Source organism: Palaemon carinicauda, chromosome 5 (assembly GCF_036898095.1).
Source record: "Palaemon carinicauda isolate YSFRI2023 chromosome 5, ASM3689809v2, whole genome shotgun sequence".
NCBI classification, from domain to species: domain Eukaryota; kingdom Metazoa; phylum Arthropoda; class Malacostraca; order Decapoda; family Palaemonidae; genus Palaemon; species Palaemon carinicauda.
Genome location: NC_090729.1, coordinates 85,245,304 through 85,257,292, shown reverse-complemented (window position 1 = coordinate 85,257,292; position 11,989 = coordinate 85,245,304). Strand labels below are relative to the sequence as shown.

The 11,989-nt window shown below is 33.6% G+C and overlaps 1 long non-coding RNA gene across 1 annotated transcript in view; it reads right to left on the bottom strand.

Annotated features, from left to right (window-relative positions):
- Positions 1-8,543: 8,543 nt before the first annotated feature.
- LOC137641358 (uncharacterized) overlaps positions 8,544-11,989 on the bottom strand; it is a 3,482-nt gene continuing 36 nt past the window's right edge. Inside the window, exons 1-3 of the long non-coding RNA XR_011044504.1 lie at positions 11,909-11,989; positions 9,607-9,702; positions 8,544-9,194 (exon numbers count right to left, since the gene is read on the bottom strand). The exon at positions 11,909-11,989 is cut by the window's right edge and continues 36 nt beyond it. This is a non-coding gene — a long non-coding RNA (uncharacterized lncRNA). The remainder of the gene's footprint in view (positions 9,195-9,606; positions 9,703-11,908) is intronic.

Genomic DNA, 11,989 nt, shown 5'->3' with positions numbered 1-11,989 from the left:
AGAGAGAGAGAGAGAGAGAGAGAGAGTGTGAGAGAGAGAGAGAAAATCTGAATTTCCTAACATTATAATTAAAAGGAAATTAACATTGAATTCATATAATAAAGTTGCAGTTTTAACAACACTGAAACATTTTGTTGTCAATGTTAAGTTTCAAGGAACTCAGAACATCGGCAAGTTGTTAATCATGTTGCAAAAAACACGGAAAATCAAGAAGCCCTAAACCTAGGCAGTAATTGTAAGGCAGAGTCACTCTTTAAACTGCCCAATTTACTGACAGGATATTCGTTAAACAATCGAAATAAAATGCCGTGGATTAGGGGGAGCTTATATTCAAAACAGCTGAGAGAGAGAGAGAGAGAGAGAGAGAGAGAGAGAGAGAGAGAGAGAGATTCTGTAAGTAATAAGTGGCCGTGGCCGATAATGCGAACTGTCAAACTAGGCCGAGGGCACCAAAAGAAAGAATTTTGAACCAATTCGTTTATTTAACAAAAGCCACAGAACTTTACGAATGTTGAATTTCCCAAGGGAACTGTTAACCGAGACAATAAGGAGATATTTAAAACAAATAACTGTATAATTGTCAAGGTTTGTGTGCACTCGCTTACAAATAAATGACTTCACAGAGTAAACTGAATTATTATTAAGACAAAGGATATATTTTGTGCATTGGTAAAATAATGAATACCATTGTTAAATATATACGCTGTGTATGCTGAGCTGTTCACTGACTGTTTATATGATTTATATGTTAACTTATAAAATATATTTAGGCTTCAATACCTATCGTATACCTATCACCTAAAATTTCAGGATCCTTCTAAAAGTTTGCAAAATATGTGGCCGTTGTATATTGCCTGGCCCTTGCGGCCAAGCACAGGCTCTTGCAATCATGCAACCCTTAGGATTTGCAAGATAAAAATATGCATAAATTATACGAATCTTGAGACATCACCACCACCACCAACAGCTTGAACATTTAAAAAATGTAATAAAAATTCTTATCAATGTGTCTAGTTTCAGAAGGAAATATCTAATTAAGAAAAAACATTATTTAAAATTACCTATAAATTTGTCTCCAATTTCAAAAGAAAATATCTGATTAAAAATTTAGGCGTATGGATAAGTACTCGACATGGTAATATTAAAATTTATTCCTTCATTAACAATTGCTGTCAAATCGATTATTATGTTTCTACATGGAACTCAAAACAACACTTACAGTATGATACATAAAGTCACCTGGAACATCTCGTATAAAAACCATGAAAAGATTCGAAACTTGCCACGCCCTAAAACCGGTATATTGGCAAAGGCCAATATGAAACTTCTTTCGCCAATTTAAGACATTTCGTAAGAAAATATCTGGTTATTCCAAACATCTAGCTTTTCAATTGATTAATTATCCGCGAGAAAATAAAGAAAATAAACCTGGAAAGTGACTTCTTACCTTTTCCCTTAATTTTTTACAACACTATTTAAAAGACAAGACCTTCTCCGACCGTGTCTGTGGCGGAGTGAATTTTTTACAGGTGTCAGAAACATCCCTAGACAGGCCCTAAAATATCCCTAGGACAGAAGTATTTTCTTCTAGGATTTTTTAATACTTTGCTTTCTTTATAATGCAATAAATATATTGCTGCTTCTTTTATAATTGTAATATATTCTATATTTAGTTTTATGAAACCACTAACACTAAGATCTAGAATTTTATCAAGATGACGAGCTTACTTCTGTTTTGATTTTAATATTTGCTCTGAAATATATTTTCATGTAATCATAATGATATTGGGTGTCATATACAAGCAATACTTAGCAAAACACAAGCAATTTAAGTCTTGAAGACTAAATTTTCACATTGCTGATTTTAGGCTACGTTAAGAAACTAAATATCTCACGTTGAATATTTACCTATGTAGAAAAATATCTCTAAATTATGAGGAGCCTTGGTGATTTTGATATGCTAAAATTAGATTTCATTAACAATTCTCAGCTATACGGGAATTAATCAGATATCCCTATTTTGAGCCTCTGAGTTCTCGAACAGCTAAAATGGCCCTATTTGGGGGACAAATCCCTAGAATTAGTCGAGAAAGTCAAAGATTTGCTTCAGCCAATCAGAGACCTCCAACACAATCTTCATTTCTATGGTTCTCTTCATCACATTTATGACAGGATATATATGGGTAATTATCTGATACAAAAAATTAAATCATAATAGACTTTAAAATGACATTTGTATGAACAGCATTTAGTATCTAAAAGCTATTTACGAGTGAAGCGTATACGATAGAAGTTTTATGTTACCAAACCTTTCTTCTTGAACGCACCCACTTGATCCTTTACTATATTTTAGAAAATGAAAACGATCGTATCTTTCTGAACAAAGAATTTTTTATTTTAAGGAACCCGTAGTATTTTAACAGCCATTCATACCTGATTTAAAGATACATCTTATCATCTAAGTATTTTACCATATTTTATGAATTGATATTGATAATTTCAAGAAGAAACTGAAGACTTTCTCTTTTCTGAGTGTGATAATGTGGATTTAACAATTAACATAGAATACTCTAAATACCTCAGAATGTATACGACAAACTGATCTAGTAGCTCATGTAGGGCTCAGGGTTTCCTTGCTTGATATGACCAGGAAAACAGCCCTCAAAGTAAAATAAAGTCAAGTAATACTAGTAGGAATACTATCTTACTTAACTTATGCAGACTGACGCAAAGAGCCTCGGTTAGATGTCGCCAGTCGTGTTTATCTTGAGCTTTTAAATCAATATTTCTCCATCCATCATCTCCTACTTCACGCTTCGTAGTCCTCAGTCATGTAGGCCTGGGGTTTCCAACTCTTCTAGTACCTTGTGGAACCCAACTGAAAGTTTGGTGAACTAATCTCTGATGGGAAGTGCGTAGAGCATGCCCAAACCATTTCCATCTACCCCTCACCATGATCTCATTCACATATGGCACTCGAGTAATCTCTCTTATAGTTTCATTTCTAACCCTGTCCTACCATTTAACTCCCAATATTCTTCTGAGGGCTTTATTCTCGAATCTACTAAACCTGTTGGAGATTGTTTCATTGTCATTGTTTATACTAATTTATAAACATTATGCTAGCTGTAATACTCATACTATGGTGTAAAACCCTAACGATTTAGTGTTAGTAAATAATAATAAAAGACTACTTTATCAAAAGGGATATGATCTGGATTGAATACCTCTTCAGTAGCATGACTTTAATTACTGGTAAAAAACTAGATTTACTTTCTTGTCATTCCACAACAAACTAAAGGGGCACTCAGTAGAATGCAGATCTCCGCCATGGCAGCTTTTTTCCAGAACTTTTGCTCGATCTTGACCTTTGACCTTAACATTTATTAATTGGCGTGGATTTCCAGACACTCAAATATGAACCAAGTTTGAAGTCTCTGTGACAACGATGTCCAAATTTATGGCTGATTACGTGAAGAGAATTGGACATATTACTTGACTGTGACCTTGACCTTTGACCTTGACCTTTAAAAATTGATAATTTCCAGCTTTTTACATAAGTTAATCGATGCAAGTTTCATTACTCTACGATTAAAATTGTGGGCAGGAAGCTGTTCACAAACAAACCACAAACAGGTGGTAAAACATAACTTCCTTCCAACTTGTTTGGCAGAGGTAAGTATCAAAGCGCCTATATGAGTTACCTAAGCGATTACTGAGCTATGTGTGCTACCTAAAAACCAGCTAAGCTTGCACTGAAAACATGTATCCTGTCGTAAGATGGCCTTTATTTAAGGATGGCACAATTGCTAATGGTACAGCTCTTGCGGCCTTGAGTAAGAAGTCTGATTCAGTGTCACTAGATATCCAATAATGTACGCTGATATACTTCAGTCGTATTTTCTGATACACATATTCAAACACCGAAAGATTGATTGCGTTACTACATATAATTCAGTAGAAATTTTCAGACTATTAAAAGCATTAACCATGAATTTCTGATCAAAGACATACAATAATATTCTTAAATAACTTAACCAGTAACACCAATGATTATCCTGTTCTATAGAGATCTTGAATAGTAAAAATTATAATTTCAATCAATTATCCAGTTGAAAGATCTTTGGCTGCAACAAAATATTTGGTTCTGCATAGTACAACAGTTGTCACAAATGTACTTTATGTAAAACACAAATTATGGTTACTTTAATAGATGTTTTCCTGGTCCTATCACACAAAGAGAGCCTACGCACTACAGATCCTACAGGATCTGTTTGTTGTAGACGTTTTTAGATACCTAAAGTTTGACACAGCGTATCCCATGTTAATAGTCAAATCCACATTATCAAAGCACTTTGGAAACAAGGAAGTCATTAGTTTCTTCTTAAAAGCTTTGACATCTTCAGTCTTTCGGATGTCTAGTGGGAACTTGTTATATAGTTTTAGGGTCTAGAACCTACAGACGACATGCATCTATTATTTTTTTCTCCGTTTGGAGATAAACAATATTTATTGTTGAGACACGCATTTGCCAATCGTCTTTTCATACCATAATACTAAATTGATTAGAATTATTAACGTATTGTAAATAAAACAAAACAATACTCTTATTAAAAAACAAATTAAATGTCGACAAAACAATAATCTATTTTAAAAGAAAACAGCAGGATATTCGCATCTATGTCATATAAAGAAGAAGCATATTCACGAGAACTTAAGAAAAAATAGTTTGAAATACCTTTCTTCTTTACAGAAGCACTAGATAAATGCCACACCCTCCTAACGAGGTATCTACGTGTTTACTGAATCTTTTGTAGCTATCAATTCTACAGTATGTTTCAACCAGTCAGAGGCCTCAACCAAACCCGGTGTCTTTATCTGTTTTCAGTCAGTAATTGAGCTAGTATTTTAGCCGAAAGCTTAGTAAACCCTTCTAAGATTGACTGGTTGGACTAAATAGTTTTTGAAAAGACGTTAGTGTAACGATTATTCATTATCTAATAGAGTTACAAGCATAAAAAAGTGCCGGAGTCCTATTTACATTAGTTTATGCCTTTATAAGAATAAAAAATGTATCAGCTTCTATTAAAAGAAAAGGTTTTTATGGGCGACTACAATACTTTATTTGCCTTAGAAAACTCATTTCAAAATTTCTTATTTCGTGGATACAAAAGCAAATTTCGTGGAATGGCGACTAAAAATATATTAAAATATGTTCATAAAGGTTATATGATAAATAATTAATGGATAATGGATTTGTAACATTAAAATCGAGCGTAATTTCACAAAGGATCTTTGAATAAATTCTAAATGAACTCGCATCGAGACGTTCCAGAGAGGTTAAACAGCTATTGAAACGAATTTAAGTGTGTGTATTTTTGTAGAGGACTATATAATAGCATAGTTTATTTGACTCTCAATTCCATTCAGGTAACCACAGTAATTCATATAGATATATCTTGAAGAAAATTAACGATTGTAACAATTATCAATGTTTCATATATTTTTTTTCTCTCGCAAAGGTTGGATTCTACAAGATTAAGCTCTTACGGTCTATCTGGTGAAATAGCCATTCAGTTACAGTATCAAGCAAAATTGTTAAGCTGGACAGGAAGATCGAAGTAAGTTTGGAAATCGACAAAGTAGATAATTATAAATTTTGTGCCGCAACGGGGCCAGATATTCACATCACTACCACCTTTGCGTGTCTTCAGAATACCTTGATTTTAGTTAAAGAACTAAACAGGATCTTTATATTTCCTTTATCATGTCTACTTTCATGATATAAAGTGCGAAGCTGTTCATTATATCACACGACATTGTCCAATTGCAAACAAGTAACTTAGAGCCTTTTAAAGTTTATATCAAAACTGATCAGATAAATCATTCATACTAGAAAAACGATAGCTTTGATTAATTTCACATTATAGCTTATTATATCTTAATACAAGATTACCCTCAGATCTGAACACAACCAAGTAGTGTTGTGAACGCTGGTTTACGTTGTGTCCATACAGTTGAGCAGTGCCTGCAGACAAATAATTTGCCTGTGAACGTACACATTTGGTGGTCAAAGCCATGAATTGTCAGCGTTATCAGTTTAAGAAATAAACAATGACTTGTTTAACGACACTGCAAGACACAAGAGCAACCCTTAAGCTTGCTACTTATCAGAAGAATGAGCCTGAACTAATCTATTAGAACTGTATTTTTATCTTATCAACTTGCATAGGGATTTGCTATTTATGAAGGACGACATTTGTCCAGCACAATATGGCTCTTAGGAGACGCAAGAACACAGCCCATTAATATTGCTATGTGAACCAAGATAAACCCGGCATAGCAGAGGAAGATATAATGTAAGGATTCAAAAATAGAGGATGCTTAAGAAGTCATGTGACAATAGGACCGGAGTTTACACATGGACCAGAAGTAGATTTACTGTAATGGGAATAAATTACAATGATTTTGATAAAACTACGATACCTCATGATCAGATAATCGTTCAGCACCTGGCATTTCCTCATTGCTGTCATAGTACGAAATAAATGACGATGTCCGGAAGCACCATACTTTGTGAGCGCATTAATATTAGTTTCCTGTGCCAGATTTTTTTATAATTATTTTGCGCATACCTGGTTCCTGATTTTACACAAGAGTTAATGTATGTTTTAACCTCCACTCTGTTCACGTTCACACTAATTTGCTCATTCATATGTAATTGTTGCAGTACGTGCATCATAGTCTCTAGATACCAAATTTCATTAAACAAATTCTTGTCGTTGAAACTATGATCAACATTTGACTTACGAGCACAAGGTTCCTCGGACACTACAACGGTTGATAGTGGGACACAAGCGACAGGTCATGTGTACTACCTTCCTATATAATTTCATGATTCTGATTGCCTGACCCCCATAGGCAAGCATGGGCGCTCTATCACTTTGCAGCCAGTATATCATTTCAGAAGTCTCCCAGCAACTAAATACCATGACTCTTCCCCAATCCTGATGAACTACAAGTCTATCATATATACTTGGAAAAACATTGAGAGAAACTCAATTGATGGTCGCAGTTTCTTTAATTATGACGCCACGCCAAGCCTTTTTTGTATAGCAGGGCCTAGAGGCAATACGTCAATTAAGGCAGGTGCTAGTACCTTACATCCAGTTCATTTCGGAAGCTAACGTACATAATTTATTGTAGATTAGCTTTCAGTGCGTGTCTCTGCCTCTCTCAACTCACACCACAAATCGAGGGGTGGGAGGACGCCCTCCTGGAAAACCTCTCACCGTTTAAAACGGGAAAACTAATCGAAAAGTAAACTAATCCTTGGTGGTTTACGCCCATCCATTAGTAACAACACAGTTGCTTTAATTTTTAATCTATGCAACAGTCATGAAACTTCTAAAATGTGACTTTTCAGCCACCTTCCCATTAGCTTTTATACATTAGATTCCAAAAGTGACAAGTTCCAGCAACCTTCCCATTAGCTTTTATACATAAATCAGTTTTGTTACACAGCACCAAGATTAATGTTTAAAGACTTACAATCGTTACCGTACCATACCTCACTACTTTGACAGTAATCTGCCAACTATATCCTTATACACCATCAAACTAAACTTCTGTGGCAAAGCCTGCAGACAGTCTGCAAAGGTCACAGTATGCAGATAGAGAGACCTTATGAACGTGGTAAAAGGTATGCCAGAATAGTTATATTTCCCAAACAGTGGGGAAAATACTCCCCCACACTCAAAATTCTATTCAAGGTTAAGAACCAATTCAAATTATGTACCACAAATTTTGTCTCCTTGAATATTCAAGGTAAAGCTTACCCAATATGTTCAAAGCTTACACTTCATATTTTCCTTCAATCTTCGAATAAACTTCCCAAAAGGATAAGTAAATACACTAGAGAACCATGACTTATGAACGTCACCTGTGTGACACTGAACGTTGTAGAGCACACCCCTCGCTTGTAACTCGTTTGTACATTGTTTACACGCCAAATACAAATGGAAATCGTTCCTATTTACACACTAGCAACTTGCAAACACCGGAGTTCAGTTTAATCTTAAGCAGCAGAGTCTGAAAATTATTAAATCCAAAAATATTAATGGAATTGCAAAAAATTCTAGTCGAAAATTTTTTTCTTTAAACTTACTTTATAAAGTACGAATATGCATATAGACAGAATTAAACTTTTCCTAAAGTAGACAAATGCCACACATTAAAATGTCCATAACCTTCATGTACCAAACAAACATCACAATATATTAATACTTAATAGCTTTTACTTAAAACCAACGAACAGTTAAGGCATGCCTCCCCTAGAGTAGAAAATAGCAAAAAATTAAATTCATTGCTTTATTTAGATCTGAACTTTAATTTACAGTTTCAACTGTAAAAAACATTATTGAAGAAAAGAAAAAACAGATCCATACAGATTTTAACTTCAGTATGAGAAAAAACTTATTGGAAATAGAAATACATGAAATTGCACAACTATAAAACTTGAAACTTTAGTATTGAGAAAATTATACAGATCTATAAAATGTTTTATTAAACAGCATTGAAACATTGCTCAGATTAGAAATATGGCATTACAGTTTGACAAAGTTTTAAATCTTTTGTAAAAGAAAAAATAAATAAATGAATTTAAACTAGTAACATTCGGTACACTTCCAAATCTAAATACTTTTTGAAAACTTCATAGATAAAACTGCTTTAAATCAGTTTTATTTGTGCTTTTAAATTAGAATTTTTTTCACTTCAAGTTTTTTTGCCAGAGCCAAAGTCTGGTCGATTACGGGTCGCACTGTCCTGGTTGAATCATCAACCACTAGAAGACCCAGGAATATGGTTGATACGGTCGATATAGGGCGTCCAGTGGCAAGAACCCGTGTCAGCGTACTGTCCTGGTTAAATCCTCAACCATTTGCAGAATCAAATGACTCATACAATTCCACATTTGAGAAGAAGTACTTCGAAGCATTCAGTCATTTGCCTGCTCCATTGTGGGTAAAGTGGGTAAAACGTCACAGAACCAATGTCCGTAGTTTGTCTTCAAGGTTGAAAAAATACCTTAGTGCTTTAGTTCGCATTCCACAGAATCCTTCATATATAACGTTGACTGGTTTGTGGTCAGATGGATAAGTTTCACTATCCTACGCTGCCATACCAATTACCATCTGGAAGAAAAACTTTATATCAATATTTAGGCAAAATATAAAATACAGTTTTAATGGTCGCCAATCATTCAAATAAAACTAGCCAACTTTAAACCAAGTAAAGTTATTGCAAGTTATAAGGCATACAAATAGAATAGCTAATTTTAAACAAAGTAAACTCATCACTACTATGTTGGAACATTGTCAAAAATAAATGTAGCTAACTTTAAAGTAAAATTATTACAAACCACAGCCATAGAAATACAATCAGTCCAAATAAAATCCCAAGGTCATACCAGTCAAATATAAAACTAGTTAACCTTTAAGTTCGTAAAATCATGACGATGTTGAGACTTCAAAAGATGTGAATATATTGGATATATAAAAATGATATGAAAAAAAGGGAGTTTTTGAGAGTCAGGTGAATTCTTACCATTGATTTCGAATTACATTTGCTAGGAAGCGTTGGTTTTGAAAATTTGACAGGATGCATTCAGCAGAAGAGCAGGATTCCTAGTACAGCCAGCGTCTGAAAGGTTTCAACATAATTAACAATAAATAAAAATATTTCATTAAGAAATCCTGGTAACCAAAGTAAAGAGAAAGTTTAAGGGACTGAAGACTGATTTTGAAATCAGTTTAGATAAAGAAAAAGATCTGTGGTCTTTACCAATTGTAAAAAAGTAAAGTCTCACATTCGCTGGCTTAGGATAAGCTGCCAATAAAATACCGAATTAAATATTTGCTTGGTGTATATCAATCTTTTCTATCAGCATTGATTGATAACATTCAGTACCTTTAAAACTTTTACCCAAGATCTTACGACTTAGCAATTGAAAGTACTAAAACATCAACACTTTATGGTAACATTAGAATCTTCTAACTTATGATAGTAACGTTCAAAACTATCTAATTAAATCCCATTTGGTAGGCTTATTTTTTCAGTTTATTCTCTAGTTCATATAAGCTAATCTATAATGATTAAGAAGACAAAATTTTACACCAGCTCTTATAAATGCTAATTTAGGATTAAACAAGTCTAGATTTCATATTCCCCCAAAGTTAGTCTCAAAATAATTACATTTTAGAACATTCCGCTTATAAATTTTAATACTAAGTTTAAGTAAATTCTGTTCATGAATGAGAACCAGTCAGCATTTTTATGCACAAACTAATTCATTCATTGTCATCATTGTACTCTATCTAATTTTGATATGAAATTCCCTATAAGTATACTGTTCTTAGCCGTATTTTAGTAAAATGCATGCGACCGTAACTTTGCCCTACATTATCTTTCACGGGTTGGTGACAGTAATATCACGCTTATACGCCAATATATCTGTTTTTAAAACTAAATCTTGCAACATTTAATCCAGGATTTTTAACTTAACGGCAAACTTGAGTGTAGGCTACATAAGCAGTAATCAGGAACAAATAGCTTTTAGTAAAACCAGGTTTTCAATGGACCAATCTTTACCGTAAAATAAATTCATGCGTCCAAAACCAATATATGATACCCTATTAAAAAGATTCTTATGTTCTATTTAACTGGGAAATTCAATAGATTCGAAATTATTTATTTCCCATTTAAATAATACACTTTCAGAGTTATAGATGGACAGAAAAATGAACGCGTCGAAGTGAAATTTATCTAACAAATTTTACTTAAAAAATCGAAATAAGAATTATGTAACAGACTAAAAAACTATAAGAGTGTAGACCGAGAATTAAAGTTATGTCGCAATATACGGTAAACAGTCTATTCATAAAATTAAGTGTATGAAAATTACTTCATAAAAGATTTTACTCCGTAAGAGGTTTTGCTAAACTTTAAATAACAATGAACATTAAACAATTCGACTGATAGTAATTACTATAGTCCATTTCTTATAGCGATGCAGATTTGCACAGACTCGCAGCGGTGCCCTTTTAGCTCTGAAAAGTTTCCTGATCGCTGATTGGTTAGAATTATCTTTACCAACCAATCAGCGATCAGGAAATTGTTCAGAGCTAAAAGGGCACCGTTGCGAGTCGGTGCAAATCTACCTCGCTAAAAGAAATGGGCTATAGTTTCGTAGCTTTGTTGTGCAGGAAATTAAGCTAGCAAGACTGGCCAAACTTTAAGAGTTAATTGGTTTACCTCTAAACATTAACTTCAAACTTTCTAAAACAGACAGACTCAATTGCTAAAATCAAACCGATTCATCAATATCTTAAATACCCTAAAATTCTATAAAATTCCTGGAATAAATATCCTGACCGTTTGAAACAGATTTAACGACGTAAAGGAGTGATACAAAGGTTACCAACCCGTAAAAGTTAATGATTATGGTCACATGTACTTTACTGAAATACGGCTGAGAGCAGTATATTTAAATGGAGAACTTCCAAATCAAAATTACGGTTTTTCTTTATTGCCGTGCAAGCTACAGTAACAAAAAGTAACATTTGAAAAAAAAGAACTATAATAAAATCAGCAGTTACACTCATGGCTTAACGATTTGGTTTAAAAGACAAGGACATTTAGGTAATTACATCTTCTACATTAAAAGCACAAAATTATCTAATAAACTTTGCACAAACTAACTAAAGTACGATTAAAAGATTAAAACTTACAAGTTTAGGAAAGCAATATTTATACACTTTGATGGTTGACAGGAACATTTAACATTGAAAGTTTCACAAACTTAACTGTCGCAACTGGACATATTACCCAAGAGCTTATACAATCTTACCGGTTCTTGGAGTGTGAAAAGGAGCCTGTAGAATTAACAATCTTTATACCACAGAACTTAACTGGACTTAACACTGTAAGA